This window comes from Emydura macquarii, unplaced genomic scaffold (assembly GCF_026122565.2).
Source record: "Emydura macquarii macquarii isolate MOO-44397 ecotype Brisbane River unplaced genomic scaffold, CSIRO-AGI_Emac_v2 contig_629, whole genome shotgun sequence".
Lineage (NCBI taxonomy): Eukaryota > Metazoa > Chordata > Testudines > Chelidae > Emydura > Emydura macquarii.
In genome coordinates this window covers 7,673,392-7,697,270 of record NW_027130766.1, presented here as the reverse complement: position 1 = coordinate 7,697,270, position 23,879 = coordinate 7,673,392, and the positions used below count along the sequence as shown (strand labels likewise).

The following is a 23,879-nucleotide window of genomic DNA, read 5'->3' as shown; positions in this document are numbered from 1 at the left end:
CCGGGAAGCGCCAGGGGCTCGCTGCCGGCCACGCGTGGTCGGGGCCTCCATTCAGAAGGTGGGGCTTCCACGGAAACTCGCCCCCTCGTCCCCGAGTCCAGGCTGCCAGCGCCCCGCGGCAGGGTCAGCTCGCTACCTGGCCAGGCAAGGGGGCAGATCCTCACACCAGGCACCCGAGGGACCGGGCACAAGTGAACCACTCACAAAGCACTGGCCGCCTTGGGGCTGATGGGGCGTGACCCTGGCCCGGGGAGCCTGTGAGCGCCCAGCTCCCGCCGCTGGGTCGGACGGAGCCTGTTTCCCGCACCCCCCGTGCGGGCGCCTGGCAGCGCTTTGCACGTGACTGATCCCCCATGCAGTCACGCTAGGTGGGGTGGGGACCTCCCCGGTCACACGGGCAGAGACGTGTCTGAGGCCGCACATGCAGAGCTGGGAATAGAACCCAGGAGTCCTGGCTCCCAGCCCCCCCCCGGAATCAGCATCTACTACTCCCGCGGATTAGCGGGGCTGGGCTGGAGGCTGGGCGTGGGAGCCCTGGAGGAAAGCCATTCAGCCAGCGCTACCTGGTGTCTAAGGGGAAAAGCCCGCAAGCCAGCCCCAGTCCCAGCCCCAGAGGCGGCTGGCTCGGTGCCCTCCGCCCCACTCCTGCAGCATGGGGCAGGTGATGGGGCAGCACTGGGCATGGAGGGGCAGAGCTGGCCGTAACAAAATGTACCGGACATGCAGCCACCTCTGGGGTGGGGCATGGCAGCCGTCTATGAGCCACACTGCAGAGCAGCTCGGGACAGGGAGCGAGGGCACGGGCTCCAGGATGGAAAGACGGTGCCAGCAGGTAAACAGGAGAGGGGATGGAAGCCGCTTTGCTGGGCCTGGGGGGCAGAGGAGCCTCAGAGGCTGCAACCCCCCCAACCCCCCGCCTCCCTCACTAAGAGGAGCGGGGGCTGTGAACGGGACCAGCCTGGCCAGACAAACGGCTGCTCCGTCAGGAGGGGCGTGGGGGGAGATGGAGGGCGCAGGGGATCCACCTCCTGCCAGACCCATGGGGCCATGGCAAGGGGGTGGAGCCAGAATGGGACAAGAAGGTTCAGGGCTGGCTTCAAGGCCATTGCTAAGGCCCGGGGGGAGGGAGGCGGGTTTGCAGGGTGCAGGGGGGCACCTGGGGGAGACCCCAGCCCCATAATCTGCCCCTCCGGCGCGGCAGCTGGCGGAGCAGCTGATATGGCAGAGCCCAGCTTTGTTGCTGCATCTCCCAGGGCGACTAATCCCCTGCACCGGTGGCTGGGCCGGAGGTTTTGGAGCCCAGCGTCCCGTCCCCAGACACGTGCCCAGCCAGGCCCGGGCACGGAGCCCAGTTCCGCAGCGCACCGCGGGAATCAGACGGAGCCGGGAAACGCAGGGGGGAACCCAGATCATTGGAGGAGGAAAACCCCGCGGAGCGAGGGGAAATGGGGGGCAGAGCAAGGAAAGACAGGGAACCCTCCACCTCACCCCCCAGCCCGGTAACCCCCTTCCCAGCTGCGCCACCTCACACCCCCAGCCCTGCCACACACACCCCGGCCCTGCCAGCCCGGTATCCACCCCCCAGTCCCTGTGCTGGCTCAGCCCACGGGCCCCACGTCTGCTCCCCCGCCCGCTCCTCAGCAGGGAGAGGCAGTGACCTCGCGCACAAGGCATGCCCCACCCTCGGGGTCACGGGTTCAAGGCCGGCTTGGGGGCCTGGGCGTGACAAGTTTGATAGGCCTCAGCTCAGATGCCCCCGGGCTGGTCTCCACGTCACGGCTGCTCCAGTCCAGACGGAGCTGCGGGGGCAGGCGGGAGCAGCCCTGGAGCAGGGCAGGTCCCCCCAGGGAGGGGGCTAGCGGGGTGCGATGGGGGAGCCCTGCTCTCCTCCCACCCCAGCACAGGCCCGGCCCGGCGCCGGGGGTGGAGGGGGAAGGGGCCAGGGCTGCTGCTGCAGGGAGATGACGCAACCCAGCCCTGTGGTTGTGTAACGCCGGGCGCTATCCCGGGTGCAGGAGAGCAGGGGCCTCGGGCAGGGCCGGCGAGGGCCCAGTGCCTGGCATGGGGTGAGGCAGAGATTCCCCCATCAGGCCACCCCACAGCCAGGCACGACAGAGCAGCCAGCCCTGGCCCCGATCCGGGGCAGCATACGCCGAGCTCTGCCGGGGACAGGCCCACGGCCCCGCGGCTCCGACACCCGCTGGGGAGCCGGGCCGGCCACGGGGCCCGTGGACCCTGCGCTCTACCACGAGGAGCCCAGCACTGCCTGCTCCAGAGACCTCCCCCACTGCCCCATCCGTGCCCCCCCAAACCCAGGCTCAGCCACCCACCCCCGCACCGGCTCCACTGCCCCCCTCCTGGGAGCGGCTCAGCTCTGCGGGGGGGCCGGGCGGGGGCGCGCCGGGGAACATTGCGCTCCCTCGGGAGAGCCGGGCCGGCGGCGTTTCCATGGCACCCACCACAACAGCGCCCGCCTCGGGGCGCCCCGCCCGCTGCCACGGCGGGGTCCCCGCCCCACCCCCGCCCGCGAGCCGTCTGGCGCCTGGAGGCGTGGCAGTGTCTGGCCCTGGTGTGGGCGTGCCCCAGAGCTCCCCACATCCCGCCCCATAGCAAAGGGGAGGAAGGGGGCTCATAATGCACGTCCCTTTGGGTTCTTGGCCCCCCTGCCCAGACGGGGCACGGAGGGGGATTCGCTGAGGGGAACTCATCACACACATGGGTCCCTGGGTGGAAGCCAGGTCACCATTGCTGGGAGGGGGGAGGGCAGAAGAGCCCAAAGTCCATTTCCACGAGCCGCCCCGATGCCCTTTAAACTCAACCAGCAGTGCCAGAGCAGCCAGCCGCCGGGTTCTCTGTGCAGCGACCCCAGGGCAGAGCCCCATCTCCGAAGCACAGGGCTTGCGCGGACGGAGCGACTCCATGGGCAGGCGGGCAGCAGAAGCGGGTTTTTATCTGAGATGCAGCCCAGCCACGAGAGGGAGACCTGACCCGCCCCAGCAGCCCGGCCCCCCGAGGGGCTGACGCCAGGAGCACAGGGCAATTTGGAGAAAGCAACTCACAGTTGTAGGCGACACCAGGGTAGGGGGCAGGGTGGGGCCCCTCCTCGTCTTCCGCGTAGGACCCTCCTGCAAGGCAGATGAAACAGCACGGTCAGGAGATGGAGCGCGGCCGCCAGGAGTGCCGGGGGGAGGGGGGCAGAACGACACACAGACCCAGCCCTCCATGAGCCCTCCGGCCCCCATGATGGCTCCTTCAGGGCACCAGACTGTGGGGTGCCAGGAGGACCTGCCGCGTGACACAGCACGGCCGGCGAGTGCACTCGGGGGGGGGGGGAGGGGGCTGTGCTTCCGGCTTGGCCTCGACCAAGCAACTGCGCCAAGACCCAGAAGATGGGCGCCATGGACCGGGTGCCCGGCCCTGCCAGGCAAGTCCTGCGTCCGTCAGAGTAACCACACCCCCCCCCCCCCACACACACTCACTCACTCACTCCCCCCCCCCCGGCTTTGGACAGCCTCCGCTGAAAGCTGCCGCTCGGTGCAGGGACAGCCGGGAAAGTAGGTCAAGTTTGTCTTGGCCAAGGCAGAGTCCGTGTGCAGCTTTACACAAGCAACCACCGCCCGGCTCGGCCGGGCAGCGGGGAAAGCCAGCCCAGGGGACGCGGGGGCCCCCATTTCTGAGCTCTCCCTTCCCCACTGCCCCCCTCCTCTGACAGGAGCAGCCCGAGGTGGCGTCTCAGCAGGGCACGGAGCTGGAGGCAGAGGCGGAGGGCTCCCCAAACGCTGCCGGCTCCCCGCGTCGCAGATAGCCCCGGTGCGGCAGCACACCGGCTCACTAAGGGGCGCTCTCACCCCACTGCCCCACGCTGCCCAGGGCCGGCTCTCGGCCGCGGTTACCACGGAGGTCCCCGCTGACAGATCACGTGGGCCCTTCCCTGAGAAGCAGGGCGCGAACCCTGGCGTCTGGGCCAAACTCCAGCTCCGGAGATTCCCAGCTGCCTCCCTCGACCCCACCCTGCGGTCCCGGCTCCCGTGCTACCCCGCTGGCGCGGCTGCAGGCGCCCCGCCCCAGAGGAGGCTGCAAGGCGGGGGGGGGGGGGGGGGAGCGCCGACCTCTCTGAAGTGGTTGCGGCTGGTTGGCCCGGAGCCCGGGGCGAAGGATGCGTCAGAGAGAGAGAGAGATCCTGCCGCCCGCCTCGCCCTGGCTTCATTCCCTCCATCGCACCCACCTCCCAGGTACCCTCCGTCACACCTGCCCCCGGTTCAGGGCGAGCCCGAGCCGCGGGTGGGCGGTGCCCAACTCCCTTAGGGGACAGGGCTGCAACGTGTCTCAGGCCCCAGAGAGGAGGAGGAGGAGATCTATAGGGCCAGGACCAAACCCCCGTGGCAGGAGAGGTCCCTCCAGGGACCTTCCCTAGGGCCTCTGCCAGCGGCACGGCTCACAGTCAGCATCCCAGGGCCAGTGAGGCAGACGGAGGGGGAGAGGGTCACCCGGAGGGTGAGCAGGGAACCCAGGCGTCCTGATGCACTCTAAGCCCAACTCCAACACAGCCCGGGCAGGGCAGGGCAGAGCAAAGCGGGCACAGGGGAGGCAAGGGGGCTGCACGGCGTTGAGCTGGCTGCAGAGGGGGAGCCCCACTGTGCTCTCCGTGCCCCCGAGCTGCCAGGCCGGGCCCCACCAGAACCCTGCGCCACAGCACGGCTGCCGGACTCCACGCCCAGCTAGAAATGCCCCCCACATCCAATGCCCCACGGGCTGCCACACAGCCCCCCTCCTTCCGTACATGGCTCCCAAACCGAGCCGCCAGCCCCTGGTGCCATCACTCTGTGCCCGCGTCGCCGGAGCCGGCCACACTCCAGCCCAGAGGAAACAGGTGGGGACTGCTGGGGGAACCACCAACAGCAGCTCCCAGCGGGGCAGGACCGGGGCAGGCCAGCAGCACCGTGCCCCAGCAGGGCTGTCCGGGCGCCGAGAGCTCAGGGCTGGGGACCAGGACTCCTGGGTTCTACAAGGGCAAAGATTGTCGCTGCTTGCCGGGGGTGAGGGGGTGGCTGGAGCCTTCCCCACATCACACCCAGTCTCCAGGGCAAGGGGAGTCCAGGCCCCCCTGCTTTGCACCCCTCTCTTGGCCCGTACTGCAGCCAACGCAGGGGGGTGAGCGTGCAACAGCAGAGGGGGGATTATCTGAGCTCAGGGCAGGCCGCAAGGAGCCCAGCACGGCCTCGCCCCCTGAGGCCTGGGCTCTGACCCGGCGGGACAGGGCTCCCACACAGCCGCACAGGCAGCCACATGCAGCCCGGCCCCCGCTGCTCTGCAGGGCCGGGGAGATCAGGCCTGCGGTAGATGGGGAAACTGAGGCACAGACCGGGGACAGGGCTTGCCCGGGGTCACACCGTGAGTCAGTGGCAGAGTCAGTAGAAGAACTCAGGAACCCTGACCCCCAGCTTCCCCCTAAATCCATTAGCCTCCACTCCCCTCCCAGAGCCACGGATGGAACCCAGGCGTCCTGGCCCCCAGCCCGCCCTGCTCTGACCCACTGGACCCCAACTCCCCTCCCAGAGCCACGGATGGAACCCAGGCGTCCTGGCCCCTTGCCCTCCCCACCCATTTCCCTGCTGTGACCACTGTGCTACACTCTCTCTTACATCATCACCTGCCTTGCAATCCCCCAAATCCTGCCCAATCCTGGGGAACCCCGCAGGCCTCCTTACCGCCCCCCCCCAGCTGTGCCCCCCGGCCTGTCTCCATCGGCAGGGCCCCCACTTGCATGGCATTCGGGGTGCAGGGCCCCCAATGCAACACCTCAACCTGGGGGATTATTTGGGGGTTCGCAGGTCCCGCATCCCACGCGAGGAGCCCCCGGGGCCAGCGCCCCCCCGCAGTCTGCAGCTCCGGGCCTCACTCAATCAGCTGAGTCAGTTGCTAGCACATCAGCTCCTGCCAGGGGGCTCCTGTTAACCCTTCCTGTGCCGATCAGCCCCCCACTCCTTGCTCCTTTCCCTGCCCCCCAGCACCCACACGGACTCGCCCAGCGCGTGGGGCCGGCTGCCCCTGAGCGACTCTGTTCCCTGGCGCCGCGCTCTCCTGGGAACCAGCCGTCTTGCCGAGCCCACGGGCACCCGGGCTCCTGGCACGAGGCGCTCTGCCCGTGGGCGTCTCAGCTCTGCCACGGGCGTGAGGAGGAGACAGCCGAGCGTGACAGGGTCAGCGCGGGCGAGGCTCAGAGGGCGTGGGCAGCCTGCGTGCCCACACGCCCTGCCTGCAGCCGGCCGAGAGCACGTGCCACGCAGACGGGGCCAAGTGGCTCTCCGGTGCCCGCCCCGGGACAGCGTCACCATGACCCCTGCTCGGGGCTTTGCAGCAGCGCGGGAGGTTAGAGCAGGGGCTGGCGGCCAGGACTCCTGGGTTCTATCCCCGGCTCTGCTCCAGTCCCTCCAAGAAACCTTAGGGTCAAGCGCTGCCCCTCTGTGCCAGCCAGGGCAACGGGTTTGAGGCCCTGGGCAAGATGTGCTCTGGGTGCCTGGTATCTGGGACGCAGCCCCCCCCAGGGTGGCACACGGGGCCCTGGACAGCGCCCCCCGCAGGCAGGACCAAGCCACTCGGAGCAGCCAGCCCAGGCTGCTCCTGGCTGCGCCCCGTCCCGCCCCGCCCCGCCCCGCCCCAGGCAGCGCCGAGAGGCTGCAGTGTAAATACGGCCCCGGGCGGGGGGCTGCCCCGGAGTTTGTTCCATAGGGGAAGAGCCGCACTAACACTTCCAAGTATAGGCACTGGCGGGGAGCCAAGGACACAGGATCCGCAGCCTTCACGGGCCGGCTCCAGCCCCGACGCTGGGATTCTCCTGCCACCCACTCGCTGGGACCCCCCAGCCGCACAGGGACCGCCCCGCAGGCTGGCACGCACGGCACAGGGGCACCTGTGCCCAGCGCTGCCCCACAGGAGGGGATCATAGAATCATAGAATATTAGAGTTGGAAGGGACCTCAGGAGGTGTCTAGTCCAACCCCCTGCTCAAAGCAGGACTAACCTCAGCTATATCATCCCAACCAGGGCTTTGTCAAGCCGCAGCTTAAAAACCTCTAAGGATGGAGATTCCACCACCTCCCTAGGTAACCCAATCCAGTGCTTCACCACCCTCCTAGTGAAAAACTTTTTCCTAATGTCCAACCTAGACCTCCCGCCCTGCAACTTGAGACCGTTGCTCCTTGTTCTGTCATCTGCCACCACCGAGAACAGCCTAGCCCCATCCTCCCTAGAACCCCCTTTCAGGTAGTTAAAGGCCGCTATCAAATCCCCCCTCACTCTTCTCTTTTGCAGACTAAACAAGCCCAGTTCCCTCAGCCTCTCCTCATAAGTCCTGTGCTCCAGCCCCCTAATCATTTTTGTTGCCCTCCGCTGGACTCTCTCCAACTTGTCCACTTGCTCCCCGAGTTGCACAACGCCAATTACCAGCCAATCGCCCCACCCACCACGAGTCAGCCACAGCGCTGCCATCGGAACCCAGGAGTCCTGGCTCCTAGGCCTATGCTCACACTGCTGGCACCAGCCCCCACTCCCCGCATGCATTTCAATATCTGGGGGGGAAGGGGTCACATCTGGGTGGCATACCCTGCCCCAAATTTTGCAGACTACCACTGCTGCTGCTCCCCAGAGGTGGCTGCATTTCGAAGACACTGCCCCTCCCACAGCTCAGGCATGGGCCGCCCCAAGGCACCGGAATGACCCAGGCACTGGTAGGAAGAACACAGGCTCTGGGATCTCAAGGGGTATGCAGAGAAACCCCCACTTCCAAACCCATACGGGGCCAACATCCCTTGGCTGGGATCAGGGCTTTACAGCTGCCCTCGCCCCCAACTTACAGATGGGGAAACTGAGGCACAGAGCAGGACAGTTCCTGGAGGGCTGGAGAGCTCAGCATGTGCTGACGTGATCCCTCCAGCACGGGGTGTGTTCTAGCCGTGTTCAGTCCAAGGCGTGTTCTAGCCGTGCCCCTGACATGCTCCCACGGAAGATGGCCTGGCCCTGGCTGCACAGGCCCGAGATTCGCAGCCATTCCCAGGGACGGCATCAGACACAGGCAGCTGCGGCTCTGCATCTGGGTCCTGCCCCCCCGACACTCGCTGGGAGCCCCACACATCTCTGGGGCACCGAAATCAGGAGCCACTGCCGACATTTCAAAGCCAGGAGACCCCAGCCCCTGCCAGACCAGTGGGCAGCCCTCAGCCCTGAGCAGCATGTATGACACGGAGAAAAGTCAGCAGCCTTTCCCAGACGCCCCCGCTTGTCGTCCCCCGCCACCCCGCACCTCTCCTCACACTCTTTTCTCCCCAGTCCCCCTGGCGCTGGGGGAAGGGGGTCGCACCCTGTGGGTCTGGTGGGATCCAGTGATGGCAATAGGGGGCATGGAAAGTCCAGCCCAAAGACCAAGCGGCTGCGCAGGGCCGGGGGGACCGGCTACCAGCTCTCAGACCCGGCTTGACTCTCCGTATGACCCTGGGCAAGTCATGCGCTCATCCTCTGCCTCGGTTTCCCCACTTGGGAGTGGCACAGGCGAAGGGCCAGAGCGATGCAGCCAGGCGCCATGACCCGGGCGGTGCCAGAGGCGGGCAAGGCTCCGCCACGCTCTCAGCGCCACCTTGCCCGCGACGGATAACGAACGAGGAGGCTTACGGCAGAGGCCAGCGCTGAGCCGGGCTAAGCCTGTGCTAACCACGACGGCCAATTAGCGGCCTAGCGAGACCCCGCTGCAGCAGTGCCAACAGGCCCATAGCCGGGGGAGGGCAGAGCACAGGGTTCCTGGGGGGCTGCCCCATTCGCTCAGCTCAGATTCAGCCCCACCCCCGTAACCCACCCAAGCTGCTGCTGCCCCGTCAGGTAAATTCCCTTCCCACGCAGCGATCTGCCTACCAGGGATCACCCCCCCACACAGCTGGCGCCCTGCCCGGGCGCTGCCTGTCCCCACCTCGCCAGCCCCCTCCCCACTCCCCCGGCCTCAGAGAAGCTGCCGCAGCCAGAAAAACCAGCTGGACCACGGGCCCGGTGACGCCCGCAGCTCATCCGGCGGCGAGCCAGCATCCACGCCTGGCACGGGGCAGGGAGGGCCCGGGGCGAGAGACAACGAGCTTCCCCAAACACGAGCCCCATCCGCAGCTCCCACGACCCCCGGCCCGCTCTGCCCCACGCCCAGCCGCGCTGGCTTGGAGCCCCCGAATCCCCCCGCTCGGTACCGCCCCCGGGGGAGTCTCCACAACACTGGCCCCCGCACACCCCAGCCTGCACACGCAGACCCCCCCCCCCCCCCTGCCGGGCGCACCAGGCCACCCCCACAACGCCGCCCTTCGCACACCCACCTCCTCACGCCATCCCAAACGCCCCCCCCCCCGCCGCCCGAAGACCCGCCGCAGGGGAAGGGAGCGCTCTGGAGCAGCAGCCGACACGCAGCGCCTGTCCCGGGCCCAACCGGCTCCCCGCAAAGCTCTGCACCCGCGCTCGCGGCCCGAGGGAGCTGAAGCAGGGCCCGCACAGCTGGCAGGCCAGGGAACCAGCTGTAACAGCTTCCGCACCGCGCTCGCCCCCGGGGACCCCGCTCTTCTGTGCCTGGGCAGGAAGCTGCACCCATACCACAGCTGTGCAACGGCCCGTTTACACCCAGCAGCCAGTTTGGCCCCATGCAGATTCCCACCAGCAGCTGGGAACGGGCTCGGCAGGGGCAGGGGGGGAGGCCGGCAGCAACCGATTTCCCTCGCCCCACAACACACGCTGCCCCCACTAACGGGGGCTCCAGAGCTGCAGCCCAGTCAGCGCGGGGCGGCTCTGCCAGCTGGTGCCCACGGCGGGGCAGGGTTTCCGTTGCCCACACCTGCCTCGCGAGGAAGAGGTTGACACCCGACAAACTCATTGCACGCCACAGCCCAGACGTCCAGAGCCGCCTCCCGTTCCCCCCTCGGCCCGGCAGGGATTTTACTGCTGAGCTGGGCAGAGCGAGGCGGGTTTTATGGGGCTGAAAAACAGCCGGTGGGCAAAGTCCATGGCCAGGCAGGACCCCAGCCAGGTCTGTGGCTGCAGGTGTGTGGGGGGCGGGGATGTCGCATGGGCACAGAGACTTGCAGGGCTTGGCAGCAACAGAAACCCCAAAACCTGCAGGTGTGGCGGGGGGGGGGGAGGGGGCTGGCGACCGGGGGGCACGTTGCTCTGAACACCTAGTGGGCGTGTGCTTCTGCTCCTCATGAACTCTGCAGATGCTAAGAGCTGGGGGTCCGGGGCCCGGCCTGGGGAGCACCAGCAGAGCCGCGTGCACACGTCTGGGAGCCCGAGGCAGGGACTGGGCTGGAAAGGAGCTCTCCCATCACGGCCGTGGCACGGTGCCAGCTGTGCAGACAGCTCCCGGCGCAGGCTGCATGTGGGCTGGGCCAGCCCCTCCGGGAGGCAGGATGCAGGGCCTGGGGCAGCAGGGCAAACGGACGCTTCCCAGCAACCTTGGGGTAACGGGCGCTATGGGGCGGGGATTGTGGGTAACAGGAAATGGGGCACTATGGGTGGGCAGAGGGGCAGGACACTGGGATCAGGTGGGACCAACAGGCTCGGGGGGGGGGGGGGGAAGAGATTTGATCTGTGCGCCCTCCTAGGGCAAGGCGAGGGCATTCCCACGGCTGGGCAGCTCCCAGGCAGAGCTCGGGGCAGAACCCCAGCACAGGCAGGAGGGACCTGCAGCCCCTCGGGGAGCAGCCCCTATGGAAGAGCCACCAGGCTGCTGCCCCCACCAGGCTGCCCATGGGCGGGGGGCGAGGGGACTCCCCCGCCAGCATCCCGAGGTGCCCGGCTTAGAGACACCGACTAGGTCAGAGGGGGCTGCCGAGATGCTGGGAGCCTGGGGCACTGAGGTGGGAGCGGGCTGTCCAGGGATGCTGTGCAGTGGATGGCACTGTGCGGGTGCAGCCAGGCCATCGTTCGGAGGCCTGGCACAAAGCCCTGCCCGTGGGGCAGACCCCCAAAGGGGCAGAGAGCGGTGCCAGGGGCTGCATGCGAGTTCAGCCCTGCTAAGGGCTGATTTCATCTGGGGATGGCGGCGCCAAGGCCTGGCGGGTGCTCAAAGCCGAGCACCTCGCAAGATGATTAACCAACAACATCAACATCTGGTGGGGAGGGGCCGGGCGAGCGCTGGGAGTGGGGAGGGCTGGCCTGGGTGTGCCACTGAGCGTGTGCGCAGGTAGGTCTGTGCACAAGCGTACGTGCACGTGCATTCGTGTACATCTGCGTTTGGAAAAGGCACGGCTGTGGCTGCGGGTGCATCAGACTGCGCGGACGCTTGCACATGCGTGTGCGAGTGTGTGGCTACATGTGTGGGTGTGTCTGTGAGCAAGTCTGTGTCCAAGTGTTGGCCACCCACCCGTAAGCGTGTGTGCTGTCTCTCCACCTGGGTGCGCACATCCCACAGACACGCACACCAGCGTGTGTGTAAGTCTGTGCACACTATCGCCGCCTGGGTGTGCACGTCCCATAAGTGTGCAGGCACCGTCTCTGCCGGGGTGTACGTGCCCCCGGAGGCGCGCACACCAATGGGTGGCTGGGGACGGCCGGTGTGACTAAATACAGCTGGAATGCCGAGCATTTGGCGACAGCAGCTGGGCTGCCTGCGAGTGGCTCTGCTTCGGAAAGAGGATGCCATGCGGATGACATAAGAGACATGGGACCCGGCCTACCCCAGCGGCAGGGAGAAGGCGCCCACCCAGCCACCCCCATGGAGCCGGGGTGACAACGGTGCAGCGGCTCCTCCAGCTCTGATTGCACCGGGGGTGAAGAGTTTAAGCCAGAGCGCACGGGAGGGAGGTCACGTTCTCACTACGTTATAACCCCTGCTCCCCGCACAACCACAGGCCGGGACCTACCTGGCAAGAGAACAAACTATTGTGAAATCAACACGCTGGCAGCACGTCCCAGTGCAGAGACCCGACAGATCGCCAGGCTGCCCCACCCGCCGCCCTGCTAGGGCAGAACGCTCAACGGCTGCGCCCGGTATTGCTGCCTTCCCAAAAACCTCACGGCAAATGGTGCTGCAGGAGGGCGGATCGGCTGCCCTATATTCGGAGGGCAGGGGTTGGTGACACGCAGGAGGGGGAGCCATGCTGGGGCTATCGACCTCTTGAGATTCAGTGTCAGGTTTAAAAGCCTTTGTGCTCAGAGGAACCCTCTGAAAAGCCAAGAGGACGTTAAAACCAGCCCCAGGGGTAGCCAGTGAATGCAACATTTGAGTCTGTTTACGTAGTGGGTGACACAAAGACACCGTATTAAACACACACGCGCGCACCAGCACCCCCTCTTGCGTGGAGATCTCCTGCTTCCTTACAGCTTGTAAGGTTCTGCCTGACAAGTCAATCTCCCACACCCAGAAAAACAGGAAAATTAACTTTTCTAGAAAACTTTTTTTTTCCCTGTCCTGGGACTTTGATTTTCAGACAGTTATAAACAGCTCACTGCTGGGCGTGTGGAGTCCAAGGGGACTCGGCTAATCAGCAGAGAGCAGGAGGCTTGGCAGAATCACCAGCAGAATTGGTTAAGAAGCATTGAGGGCTTTTGAAATCCAATCACTGATGATAAGATTTAATAATTTGTGCTTTATAAAGTCGCCTTTCATTTTCAAAAAGATACCCAAGCTGAACATACACAGAGCACCACTAAGATGCAGCCACCTCTGAGAGGCAGCAGAACTCGTTGGGACGGTGCCTCTGGCTAAGAGCACAGGACTCCTCGGTTCTATTCTCAGCTTTGAGAGGGGAGTGGGGTCTAGCGGTTGGGGGGGGGGGGGGTTAGGAGACTGGATTCCTGGGTGTTAGTCCCAGCTCTGCCATTGGTTTGCTGCATCAGCCGCCTCACTCCGTGCCTCAGTTTCCCCACCTCCCAGGACTGTTGAGACATGTCGCCAACCTCAGAGGGTAAGCGTAAGGGCCGGTACTGACAGGAGGGGAAGCTCTGACCAAGGGGGCCGGGGCAAACACCAGCTTTACGAGAAACACCACCGGACGTTGAGCGTCCACGTGGACGGTGATTGGGCCGCGGCTTTTATGGTCTGACCCAAGGGTGGGGGGAAGTGCGAAAACCCCTCCTTGTTTCACAACGACAACCAGAGAGAGCTGCAGAGCCCCATCTTGCGTCATCCCTGCAAAACACGGCCTTCCCCCTTCCCCCCGCCGGATGTCCAACTCCCCCGGGGACAGGTGGGGCAGGACGCAGGGCTCAGTGCCCCAGGCCGTCCCCACGAGACGGAAACCCACATCTCGGGACGGAGAGCTGGGGCAGAGAATGCGTCACAGCCGACGCCAGCGCCCGGGGAATGAGTCCCACTGGCACCTCCGAGCGACACGCCCTGTGATCCGGCACATGGGGAGAAGAGAGGGGTCAGCGACCCCAGGCGACGCCGCCGGCTTCGGACTGGGCACCAGGGGGAAGGGTGGCAGGCACAGCCGGGCAGGTCGCCAACGTTTCTGACACTTGTCAGGCTGGGCAGGCAGGAGGCACCGACCCCAGGGCCTGGAGGGCACGGGCAGAATTGCTCCTGCTCCACGGACCAGAGAAACCCAAGGAGCTTCCAAGTACGCAGCTCCCGGCGGGGCCCGTTGGCAGCTGGGCCTTGGCTTCGCTCATGGAGCCACCCCCCAGCGCCCAGCCCCAGCCCTGGGGCGATTCCACGCCGGCCCAGGCACCCACCGCCCAGCCCAGATCTCACTGGATTCCAAGACACCACCTCGGCTGATTGGCTGGGGAGGCATGAGTCGGAACCCTAAGGGAACCAATCAGCATCTAGGATTCCCCGGGAAATCCCCCCCCCTCCGGTCCCCCAGCCCCACACAGCACAAGGCCTAGCCACCAGCGCTCAGCCTGGGCCCCCACGGCCCCACGGCCCTCGCTTGCTGCTCCCCTCTTCTGGGGACCATCGTGGGAGGAACCACCTGCTTCCGACTGCGGCTCGCTGGGGAATCCCCCGGCTCCCGCTGGCCCACGGCCACCTCGGCACAGGAGCTGCCCGCCCCACACGCAACCCTCCCCCAGCCAGCCGAGAGGGCAGGGGCTCCCCGCACACAGGGGCCACCGCCCACTCGGCCCAGTGCCCCGGCTCCGGCTGACCGCCAGGTCCGCATCTTGCCAAGCCAATCGGCAATGGGTCCCCTTTGCTGGGGGCAGCGAGGGTTGAATGAGCCAGGGAGACCGAACAGCCTCCGCCCCACTGCACAGGGTCCCCCCGGGATCCGCCCAGACACTGCCCAGCTGGTGCCTCTGGCCTGCTGCAGATTCCCACGCATGACACCTGGTGAGACCCTGGCACCCACACCCGACTCATTTCTGCCTCCATTCCCCAGCTGCGGAAGGACACGGGGGCTCCACGCACCAGCACGTCCGCTCACCCCGCCTGCCCCGGGGCAGACTTTAAAACCACTCTCAGCTACCAGCAGCGTAAAACGCCCGGTCCAGTGTGAGAGACGGGGACGCAGGACGCCTGGGTCCTACTCCCAGCTCAGGCGAGCAGAGGCGGAATTTAGCGATTAGCTCAGGGCTCCTGGGTCCCGTTTTTGGCTTTGGGAGAGGAGTGGGGCCAGTGGTTAAGCAGGGGGGCTGGGGGTGTGTGTCAGGATTCCCGGGCTCCATTCCCAGCTCTGCCACCACCTTGCTGAGGGGTCTTGGGCAAGTCACACAGCCGCTATCTCATGTCTTCGAACAGCGCCCCACACCATGGCACCTGAGCGCTCCGGCCTGGGTTTCCCACCTATGGAACAGGGCCAGTGACCTGCCTTGCACACACAGGGCACACGAGCTGCCTGGATGGAGGCTGTTGCGTAGGGCAAGTGCTGGGGGGTCACTGGCAGGTACCCAATGGTCTGGCTCCTGAGCCCACCCAAGTGGCGTCCAGGCGGCCCTTCAGGATGCCCCACGGGTGTGTCTACACTGCAGCTGGGGGGAGACAGACGCTGCAGCCTGGGCTGGACTCGAGCGCTCAGGCCTTGGGTCGTGCCGCTGCCTCCAGCCCCTCCCCGCCGCAGCGTGGAGGCACCCGAAGGGTATGTCTGCCCCGCCAAGAGACCCACGGCAGCACGTCTCGGCGCCTGGGGCAGCCCGTCCAGGGTGGCGCTCCAGGGCTGACAAGAGCAGCACTGACACCAGGGCGTGGGCGGGAGCCGGAGACTGTCCTGAGCAGGGACGTCTCCACGGCTATTGCCGGCTCTGCAGCACCGGCCCCAGGCCAGCGAGCGTGAACTCTGCCCCACTCCGGGGAGGGCCCAGGGTTGGGCCGGGCCAGGCCGGCCGGAGCTCAAGGCGCACTCCGGCACACACGCTGCTCCGTGAAGGGGAAGGGCGGCTGAGTCAACAGGTTCTCGGACTTGCTGCTCCCTAGGTCGCGGCGCTGCCACGGAGGGCCAGGAACAGCTGCTAACCAGGCTCCCGACACCCCCATCCCCCACACAGAGACACCAGGGCGCAGGGCAGGGCAGGGTCTTGCCCGAGGCCACACGGCGACTTGGCCGGCTCTGGACCCCAATCGGCCGGCTCCTGGCCCCTGCTGGGCTAGGAAACGCTCCCAGAGCAGGGAGCAGAACCCAGGAGTCCTGACTCCTCAATTCCAGTCACAGCACTCGCAAACCCCAGGGTCCAGACGAACCCTCTGCTGCTCCAGACACTGGCCAGGCTACCTCCCCTGCAACCACTGCTCCGCCAGGCGAACTGCCGAGCCACGCTCGCACAGCTTCCCGGGGACCCCAGCCGCCCTGGGAGAGCGGGGCTGGCCCCACTGGCTCCCCAGGTCTGAATTTGGGGCATCCTTGCAGCCGGTGCAGAGAAAACCCAGGATGCAGCTAGGCCAGGAAAGAGCACGTGGAAGATCCCACCGGCGGGGCCTTTCCAAATCTAGCCAAGGGCCTCCCCGGACGGACGCCGGGCCTGCAGTTTGCCTTTACGCAGCGCTTCCCAGGAGGGCGGCGACCCACATTCCAGGCGCTCCCATCAGCTGCCTGGGTCTCCTGCAGGCAGCGGGGTGGAAGGGCCCTTCCTCTGCCCCCACCTGTGTCCTCGGAGGATGGGTGGTGCAGGCACAGGGGAGCTGGGCTCCCTCGGCCCGAAGCACAGAGGTGAGAGGGGCTGACGTGCCCAGCCCCCCAAGACAGCGAACACTTAGCTGAGGCCAGGAGGGTGGTGCCCGCGTGGGAGGGGTACCCCTTAACTCTGTGTGCCCCCCAGGGAGGCCCTCTCTGCCGCAGCTGCATGGAGGTCACATGCTGCTGTGTGGAGCAGGGGACGCAAACTCAGCCGCCCTGCCCGGCCTGTCTTAGCTCTTCACCGGCCCCACCGCAGCTCGCACCTCACGCATGCACACGCCTGCTCAGCCATGCGCGTGTGCAGGAAGGTGCATGCAGGAATACCTGGGCACTCATACAGCACACGGGGGAATGCACACGCATGTGTGTGTCCACGCACACGTTCCCATGGCGGTGCACACGCCTGCCTGTGCACGCAGGAGCACGGAGTCCATGCACAACCCTGAAGCTGCATGAGCACACGTACATCCATGCACGAGTCCATGGTGGAATACATGCACACGCATGGAGCCAGGTGTGCAGGAATCCGTCATCCACATCCACGTGCACATGGTTTCTCTAGTGCGGGGACTTTTGTCAAGGGGGGATCCATTCATGCAGACCTCCAGCTCTCGCTGAGTTCCCACCCTGAGAAAGACCCTGGGGCAGAGGAGAAAAATTAAAAAAAACTTCCAGGCACTGGGAGGGGTGGGGGGGCGCTGCTGCAAACCGGTTCCACAAGGTGCTGGTGCGGGCGTGTGCCTGCACTCAACGCCACAGCAGGGACGGAAACGAAATCCCTGCAGCTCCCCCCACAGCAGGGCTCTCCCCCACCCCAGACGGGAGGAGTGGGGGGGGCACTGCCCCAGCCCCAGGGCCTTGTGCTCAGGCAGGGACACACAACCATCCACCCCCAGTGCATCACGCCCAGGCAAAGACCCACCCCTGGCGGCAGACGTGCAGTGTCTTCAGGTCTCCTGGGGATTGTTTTAGGGAGCTCAGATCTCCCCGTTTCCTACCACCTGCCATGCCCCTGTACTTAGAATCCCAGGCCACGGGGCAGGAGAGGTAGGAGGAAGCACAGGGCACGGAGAGGGCAGCTCCAAGGACTGGTGCAGCCAACCGTCATGCCGAGCAAGCCGGTGCTGGGCTTGCCCCACAGGCGGAGGACTCCCTTGGCGACTCCACTCGGCCCGGGGAGCAGCACAGGGGGCAGGAAGGCTCTACCCAACGCAGCCAGGAGCAAGGCAGAGTCGGTGCCCGCCAGGCACCAGGAAGGCGAGAGCTCAGCTGCACGCAGAGATTCACGCACACCCCTCCTAGGTGCCAGGCGCACACACAACCTGCTCGTGCAGAGCCCAGCTTACACACACACCGGCGCACCTAACTCGGGAGTGCAGCTGGATTTCTCAGTGCCTGTCTCCCACCCGCGCAGTGAGGAAAGCCCTTGTTTTCTTTCTCCCACCCTGTGAGTTCTTCAGGGCATGGACTGTCTCAGCCAGCGTCTGTGTGCGCCTGGCACGACAGGGCCCGATCTCGGTCCCAACTTCAGTTACCGTCTGTCTGGGCAGCGCTCAGCACCGCAGGGCCCCGATCTCGGTCACCCTGTGTCTGGGCAGCGCCCGGCACCACGGAGCCCCGATCTCGGCTGGGGTCTTTCGGCACTAGCAGGATATGAAGCACTACGACTACTTCTTCAGCAGTGGCCGCCCTTCATCTCCTGCCCATAAATGCAGAACGAGCCAGAAACCCCCCTCCTTCTGCAAGCCCCCCCGCTCCGCCCCCCACCACCAGAAGCGGCCTCCAGCAGACAGAGATCTACCCCCACCATTAATTGTGTATGTGGCAATGGGACACAATGACAAGGGGAAGGCAAAGAAAGCTGGGGAGGGACTGGGGGCGGGCGGCCCGCAGGGCGGAGACAGCTGTGCTTTGCTGCATCTCCAAAAGCCAGAGTCCAAGCCCCTGCCCTGGGCCGCGCACACGCCTTCCAGCCCCATCACCATGCACCTGGCCTGACCTCATGCGCTGCCCCGCTGGTCCCCAGGCGCACTCCGCTTGGCTAAAAAAACGCCGGACATCCTGAGACCACCATCACAGACCTGGGGGGCGGCAGGGCCACGCCCAGCCCACTCACCTTCCTCTGACCCGAGTGGGGCCGTTCACACGCTGGAGGGACGTCCTGGTGTCACAGGTCACCTTCCACCCCGCCCCCGGCCCGAACCGGCTCCCGCAATAACAAAATCGCTGCCAACAATTAAATGCATTCCTCATCCCGCCTGCCAAGTTTGGCGAGGGGGTGGGGACGGGCGGAGCAAAGTGCCCCGGTCCCCAGAGCGCCCTCTGCAGGATGCCTGGGCCTGGACCGTGTGAGAAGCCGGGACAGCTGCCCTGCAGGGGCAGAACGCAGCTGATGTCTGCCTGGGTCCCTATTCTCCGAGGGGCGCGGGGGTGACGGTGCCAGGGGACGGCTGGGGGCATGTCATGGACGCACCCAGGGCCTGACCTTGGCCTGCCTCCCCACAGCGCTCAGCCCCTCGCCGGTTTGGGCCCCCATCCCTGGAGCTCGCTGGCCACGGCTGTCACCTTCCTTTACGCAGACTTGGCCGCTGACACCACCACAGTCGCTGCTGCGCCCGCGCCGCCCGTCTGGAGCCTCCCTCTGCCGGGGGGGGAACCCGGCTGCACGGGTCCTGGCGGCCCAGCAGTATGCCCCACTCCCCCTACTGATCCCCGGCCACAAGTGGGGGGCTGGAGGGGGGGCGGGAAGGCACTGCTCGCTCCCACCCCTCCCTGCCACCGAAGAGGAACCTTGCAAGTTCAATCTGTCTGGCTCTGCCGGAAAAGGGCCTTGCCAGCATAACGGAAACCCGCGCAGCCCCCCTAGGACCCCCCCGACTTGTGATCAGCCAGCCACATGCCAAATGGCCCTGGTTTTTAAGAAAATATTTACCCATATCTTCCTCCCCCCTCCGCGCCTTGCTTCATCAGCCCCCCAACATCCTCCCCACACCGCAGCCAGATCCCAGCCCCCTTTAAAGCAGAAATGCCACGGCGGGGGGGGATATTTAAAGACAGAAACGCAGCAAGAGCGGGAGAGAGAGAAAGTGGGCTCCCAAACCTGGATTAACCCCCCCACAACACAACACAACACAACACACACAACATAACACACACAGCTCCTGTGTTGCAAACAACTCCTTCCCCGCCTGGCACGGCCAAGCGGTGCCATAATGCCAGGGCAGACGAGCCGCGCTGTGCCGGAGTTGCTGGCTGGCTGCGCCCAGGGGCCGAGCCCCAGCGCCTGGGGTCCCGGCTCCGCTGCCCGCCCCGGTGCCAAGGCTCGCGCTGGGCGAGCTCCGCGCACGCCCGACAGCCGGGTGTGCAAGGGCTGACGCGGGCTGGCAGTGCCCGGCCGGCCGGCTGTGACCCTCCAGCTAGGCCAGCGCGCTGCATTTGCTGGAGTGGGAATATAGGTTAATGCCAGCACGGAGCGGGGGGGAGTCGGGGGGGATTAGATCTGCGGGGCAGGAAGGAGCCAGAGCCATCGAGGGATCCTGTCTTGGGGCGGGAACAACAAGCACGAAACACAACACGGTGCAAAATGCAAGTGGGGGGGGAGGGGAGGAATAATTGCCCCCCCTTCCCCCCAGCCCGTGCCATGGCAGTGACAGGGCCCGGGGCAGCAGGGAAGGGGGGCCACAGAGCACCCAGCAAACCGGACAGCACGGGGGGGGCAGGGCAGAGGCGGCACGCTGGCTTCGGGAGGGGGAGGGGACGAGCCCCCCCCCCGAGCAGGGGCGCGGAACCCAGCTGTCCAGCTGGGGGGCTCAGCCTGTGACTCTGCAGTTTAATTCCTCCAGTGCACGGCCCCCCCGTGCACCCCACACCGCCCCCCGTGCACCCCACCCGCCCCCGTGCACCAACCCCCGCTCCTGCCCTGCCCGGCCGCGCGCCCCCCCCGCTCCCGTACCTCGGCGGGGCGGCTCCGCTCCTGCTCCTGCCCCCGGCCCGGTCTGCGCCGCTCTCGGCTGGGCTGGGCTGGGCTGCGCGGGCCGGGGCGGCCCCGGGCCGGCTCCGTCAATCGGCGGCTGGCGGGGGAGGGCGGGCGCGAGCGAGCGCGGCTCTGGCTGCGTGTCCCCGGAGCGGGCTGCGGAGCGCGGCGCGGCCAGGCTCCGCCCCGCCCCGCCGGCTCCTGCCGCGGCCCCCGCCGGCCCCCTTCGCCGGGGAAAGGCCGCTCCCTGCCGGCCGCCCGGCTCGCTGCGCCCGCCCCGCCCCGCCCCGCCCCGCAGCGCCGCGCACCGGAGCCGCGGCCCGGCCGGGCTGGGGGCGGCCCTTGGACCCCCTCCGCATTCCCTGCGCCCGGTTCCCCTGCGCAGCCCCCGGGCACGCACAGCCTGTCACCGTACCCCGAGAACCCGCGGGCTGGAGTAGAGGAGCCCGGGGTGGGGTCAGGACGCCTGTGTTCTCTTTCCAGTCCCCCCCCCCCGGGCCTCTGGGCGCCTCAGTTTCCCCAGTTATCACCCGATGGTGCTAATTGGCGCGTGCCCCCTGCCGCCCTCTGCTGGCTGCAATGAGAGCGGGTCCACTGTGTGTCCTAGTCCCCTTACCGGGTGCTTCCCCACGCTGCCTGTGGTCTGGCACCTTGTGCATTGGAAGCTCTTTGGGGCAGGGTCTGTGTTTGTACAGGGCCTAGCATAGTGGGGTCCCTGGCCAGAAGTGGGGCGCACAGCGGTTTCTGCAAGCGGGATAATAAAAGCCCCCACGCGGCTCATGGCTGACTGGAGAGTCTCCTGCAGCACAGGAGGAGGGGGCCTGGGTTCGGAAGCAGGAGGGCTCAGAGCACTGGGCCTGGGAGACGTCCTCTGCTGGTCTAGACACTGGTTGGGCCTCGATTTTGTGCAGCTCCCAGGCAGTTGTCAGGACTAGCTAATATTTCTGCAGCCCCTTGAAGACAGGAAGCATGCAGGCTAATTGTTTTTTTCATGGTAATAAACACCAGATAAAGCAGAACCTCTTAATAACGGGGAGACGGGGGCTGATCTCCCTCGCGGGGAGAAGGAGCTAAGCCGCCCAACCGTGCTGTGTGTGTCACTGAACGAGAGGAAGGCCGGAGCTGAGAGTTGGAGGAGGATGAGGAGGATTACGATAGCGCCTCAGAGCCCTGGGCCCGGGCCCCGCTGTGCTCGGCCCTGCCCAAACACTGAACACGAGACGGCCCTCGCACCAAGGAGTTTACAGTCTGCGGGCAAGCTGAATTCAGACAGAGCGCCGGGGAAGGCCCAGGAAACGCTGGGACGGGATCAGTCAGTGTGAGCGGCGGTGCTCTCAGCACAGCAGCTTAGCCGAATTCCTCTTCTGGTCAGACACCACCTAAGTCCTTGGCACTGGCTAAATGTTGCTTTTCCACTGGCCCAGTGTTTCCCGAGGGGCCACAGGGCTGGGACGGTTGTTGGTGAGGTGGAAAGGCCAGGGGAGGATGGTCCAGAGGGCAGGAGCTCCCCCATCAGCAGCGGGCAGGCCTCAAGGAAGCTGGGGTTAGGTGGGCAGAGGTGCCTGGACATATGCGGAGACAGAAAAGGGCAGATGCTCATCTCAGTTACACCAGGGTAAATCCAGAGCCTTCCATGGGCCCACCCCTTACCCTAGTGTGACCGAGAGCGGAACCTGCCCACGGTTCATGAAATCGGATGGAGAAAGTCCATGGACAGTTAAGAAAATCAGGGGCAGCAGGCTGGAACCAGACAAGAGGCAGTGATTTCCCACACATGCACAGATACGGACACACACAGGGATGTGCAAACACACAGATGCGGAGAAGCATGCTGGAGCATGCAGACACACGTGCACAGCATGCAAAATAAATGCAGGCACACCCCTGTGCATGCAAGCACACACAAACGCAGAGATGTGGCGACGTGTGGTTTGCAAACACACGTGTTCACACATGCAGAGATAAGTGCACTGTGGTATGCAAACACACACACCATGCAAACCCAGGGACACACAGGCCTCTGCATGCACAGCCACAGTGCCTCAAACACACACCCAGACGCAGAGGTGCAGCCACACACACACACAGGGGCGCCCACGCACTCGCACACAGACACACATAAATCAGTCGGCGAGAAAACACGACAGGAGGAGGCCAGGATTACAGCCCAGCGCTTTGAGGTTTCCTGGGGGAGAGCACTGATCTCAGAGGGGAGCAACCACAATCCCTTTGTTGTGGTGAAGATGTCGGCTTTCCTGCCCCCCAACTCCAGGGGTACACACGGGCTGAGGAGAGCGGAGGTTGCACCAAGTCAGAGGTATTAGTGTGCATCCTGCCTGCCAGCCCCACAAGCAGTGAGGCTAGCTGCTAGAGGGTCCATGCTGCGCCTGCAGCTGCTACATGCCCCGTTGAATCTAGGAGAGAGGCAGCCATCAGCCACGCGGTGGGTGCTGCTCAGCCATCACTGGGCCAAGGTTCTGCTGAGCCATGGCACTTGGGCCCCCGGCCCCCCATAACACTTGGGCCCGGGCATGGTGCCTCTGCCAAGCGAGATGGTAAATGTGATGGGAGCCAGGGTGCAAACCCTGGCATCCTGGCCCCAGACCAACTCGACTAATTCAGTTCTGCCTTCCCAAAACCCCCACTGCGGCATCAACTGAACATGGCCCCCTCCTGGACTGAACGGCCACACAGCATTGCGCCCTACCCCAGAAGTGGCTGCATTTTGGCATTGGGTGCAGCAACCCCACAGCTAGTCTGCAGAGAAGTTTCCCAGGTGGCGGGTGTCTGGGTCAGCCGGGGGGGGGGGGGGGGAGGGAAGGGCATTAAAAAGTGATGCCCTGAGACACAGAGCACTATCCCCTTTCCCGGCACCCCACAGCAGTCCCAGCTCTGGCTCCCGCCCCTTCCTTGCAGCTGCAAAGGAAAGGAGGAGGCCAGTCTGCAGGTGGGCAGAGAGAGGGCGCTCGCTGGGACCCGGGTACCTCCTCAGAGCCAGGCCTCCTGTGCACAGGCTGCAGAGATGCATCGCCGTTCTGCAGATGCCACCAGACTCAGATCATGCTCAGGAGGGAGGAGGGGGGCATTGGGGGGAGGCACGTGCAGGCCAAGGGGAGGGGCACTGGTCATGGGGCAGCAGGTTCTCTCACCTTTGGAGAGTTGGTGACTAGCAGGTCACAGGAGTTCACAGCTCTCTGGAAGTTCCCCCCCCCCCGGAAAGGTTTGGCCCACCAGTGAAAAATATAATTAGTGCTTTGGGGGCTGGTCAGGCTTGAGGGGATAAGCAGAGCCAGGGGCATGGAGATGGCAGGGCTGAAACAGCCGGGGCAGCAGGTCAGACTCAAGGGGCACCAGCAGCACTGCACCAGGAGAGCTAAGGGTGAGAGAGCGGGCTGCCCTGCCACCCCTATTCTGCAGCCTCTGCAGCCCCTGCACCAAGTGCCAGGCCTGGCCAGATCATGGGGAACCTGCCCACTGGGGAGGACAATGACACAGGATTTGTAGACACGTAACTCAGAGAGACGAGAGACCAGAGCCCCCTGCACTAAGAGCTGTGATTCCAGGGCCCACAGCACACCTCCATTTTCCCATCACCATTAGGTCACCTCTCCCACAGGCAGGTTGGTCACCCAGCAGCCCCACAGCAGCTGGGGGGCAGCTTTGCTTTTATACCCTGTCTCCTCTCCCAGGAGGCATTGCTTTGGCTCCTCCCACTCATGGGGATTCTGGGCACTACAGGTCCCAGAATGCCTGCCCTTAAAGGGCCAGTGCCATGCTGCCATCTGATGGGTTGGCACATGGGCATGCGTGCCAGGGCCCCCGTTATGTAATGGG

At 65.7% G+C, this 23,879-nt stretch overlaps 1 protein-coding gene and 1 long non-coding RNA gene across 3 annotated transcripts in view; both read right to left on the bottom strand.

Moving 5' to 3' along the window:
• The window catches only part of THRA (thyroid hormone receptor alpha), a 36,545-nt gene extending 15,961 nt beyond the window's left edge, over nucleotides 1-20,584 (bottom strand). Inside the window, exons 1-2 of one of the 2 annotated variants that reach the window (XM_067541251.1) lie at nucleotides 20,025-20,584; nucleotides 3,060-3,125 (exon numbers count right to left, since the gene is read on the bottom strand). The gene's annotated coding sequence lies outside the window, so the exon portion shown is untranslated. The remainder of the gene's footprint in view (nucleotides 1-3,059; nucleotides 3,126-20,024) is intronic. The other variant, XM_067541252.1, reaches the window with a different exon arrangement.
• A 254-nt stretch (nucleotides 20,585-20,838) lies between these two features.
• Nucleotides 20,839-23,552, bottom strand: LOC137148288 (uncharacterized). The gene is made up of 2 exons (XR_010918497.1): nucleotides 23,195-23,552; nucleotides 20,839-21,607 (listed from the first exon to the last, which is right to left on the bottom strand). It is a non-coding gene; the product is annotated as an uncharacterized lncRNA (long non-coding RNA).
• Between the last annotated feature and the right edge of the window lie 327 nt (nucleotides 23,553-23,879).